Below are 2,238 nucleotides of genomic sequence, written 5' to 3'. Positions count from 1 at the left end.
CCATTTATACTTCTTTGATTTTAGAAATAACCCAGGTTATATAGTGAGATTGTCTTATTACTCTCATTTTCTGTACATATCTTTGTTTTACTTAATCAGATTTCTTTCTTTTTTTTCATTTTTTTCATTTTTTTTCATTTATGCTTCATGATATTGCTGTTATTATTATACATGTATAGTTTTTTTTGTCTAACTGGCTGGCCTTGTTAGATCTGTATGCTGTGAATTTTGACAATAATGTTGTAACCAAAAGAATCTCCTATAATTTTATATATACAGCAAACATTGTAATTTACATCACTTACATGTGTGACAGTTTGTTCCTTTTGTTTACACCATCAGTCTTTCATTTTTGTACTTTCATTTATTTACTTAGACTTTATCATGTGAGCTCTTGTTGTATGTGATATAAAATCAGAAAAAAAAAATTATCATGTTGGACTACATGTATATGTATGAAGGAATCCTTGATATATTATCCAGTGATTTTTATGTGTACATGTATCACATATCTAGTTATCATATTTTTGAAATTTGTTTTTTTTTTTGTGAGTTATTTTACTTGGATATTGATTCCATATTAACTTATTTCTTAGGATTGAATCCTTTAAATCACAAGTATTGTTCTGAATCAACTCTGCCTTCTGTCAACAAACGTTCAGAATGTGTCAATTTACAGTGTCAATAAAAACATGCAGGACCATTACAATAGTCTTTTATGCAAGGACAAATAAGATACCTGGCAGTATTTATTTAGAAAGTTTGGGAAACTTCCATTTTTCAGTTCCAAGTGTACAATTCAATTAGTGGTTAAGGAACCACAAAGGCTATCAATAATAATTAATATAACAATAGAGAGGTTAAGTTTTTGTTTGTTATATTTGTAAACTTGAGGCACTTTTACTCAAATTATCATCTTTTCAGTTTGGAAAGTTTTTTTTTCTCTCAAGTAGACTGCAAACACACACATTTTTATTGTTGTTAACTTGACACTTTGTTTTGAATGTTTTCAATGAATGTAAGAACTTTAAGTTCTAAGACAGCCTAAAAGTCAAGTGTACTTGAAAAAAATATATATATAAAAACTGAGGAGTTTGTGAAATGATATTTTCAGTTATTGGAGAAGAATGTGTTGTTGCTTTTTTTGTACTAAGAATTTAATTATTGCTTTTTTGTTTTATGATCTGATACAAAATTTTTATTACATATATTATAGTTTTTAATAAAAAAAATTCTTTATACCTAATTACAATCTGGGTTATTTTAAGTATGTCATGAATAATTTTCATAAAACTGGTGGTTTTAAGTGTAATATTTTAGACTTTAAGTAGGATATTTTTGCCTTGACATTGAAGTATTCATCACTTGAGAAGAAACTTACCGTATACCCCTTCCCTTCCCCATTGCACCGTTTCAAAAGTTCACAAGTTATAAAAGATTCGAGGGGGGGGGGGGTGTGGGGGTGGTAATCAGTAGATGTAATAGGTAAAGTCAGAACATTGATTCAGAGAGAGAAAGACTGAAGCAAAAAAAATATATGACCAGGTTTGATTCCTTGGGTGCAATTAAAGTGCAATTTCCTTTCACCAAGAAAATAAATAGCCTTTAGGAAATTAGTAAATTTTGAATTTAATAATTAAGTCTTGAAAGAGGTCATTTATCCCATTTTTCTTAAAGAATTAAAAAACAAAACAAAAAATATCTATAAATTTTCATAACTTCATGTATGAAGTTTGTCTCTATAGAGGAGGGCATCTCTCTCTCTTTCTCTCTTTCTCTCTCTCTCTCTCATTTGTAATGAAATGTTGCCAAATTTTACACAACTCAAAAATTCGTGTGCTTCAACCCCACTATACCTAGTGTGGGTCTGAACCAAAGAAATAAATTACTCCAGCCGCAGTGATGATTTTGGTTTATTGTTAAAATAATAATTAATATTTGGCACATGTTTTGTAATATACTACAATAGGCATTATGTTGCCCTGCTTGTCTATAGAACCATTTCTTGCATAACACATAGATTGTTATCGCTGACAATGTAGATACACCGATTCCAGGCCTTAATTAAACAGAACAAAACTAGCAACCCGGAATATTTTCTCCATATACCCGAGCCGAGAAACGCCGTCTTTGCAATCGGCTCATCCAAATTAAATTTATCACATTTCCCAAAGAAGCATGAGTGACACTTAATCCACCAGATAAAACTGTTAACATTTGTTTTAGGAAATTTCAGCT

This window comes from Saccostrea cucullata, unplaced genomic scaffold, assembly GCF_032062105.1.
Source record: "Saccostrea cucullata isolate Sc308-1 unplaced genomic scaffold, CSIRO_AGI_Scuc_v1 ctg246, whole genome shotgun sequence".
NCBI classification, from domain to species: Eukaryota; Metazoa; Mollusca; class Bivalvia; order Ostreida; family Ostreidae; genus Saccostrea; species Saccostrea cuccullata.
The sequence above is the reverse complement of the archived record's forward strand: the minus strand, read 5'-3'. Positions refer to the sequence as shown.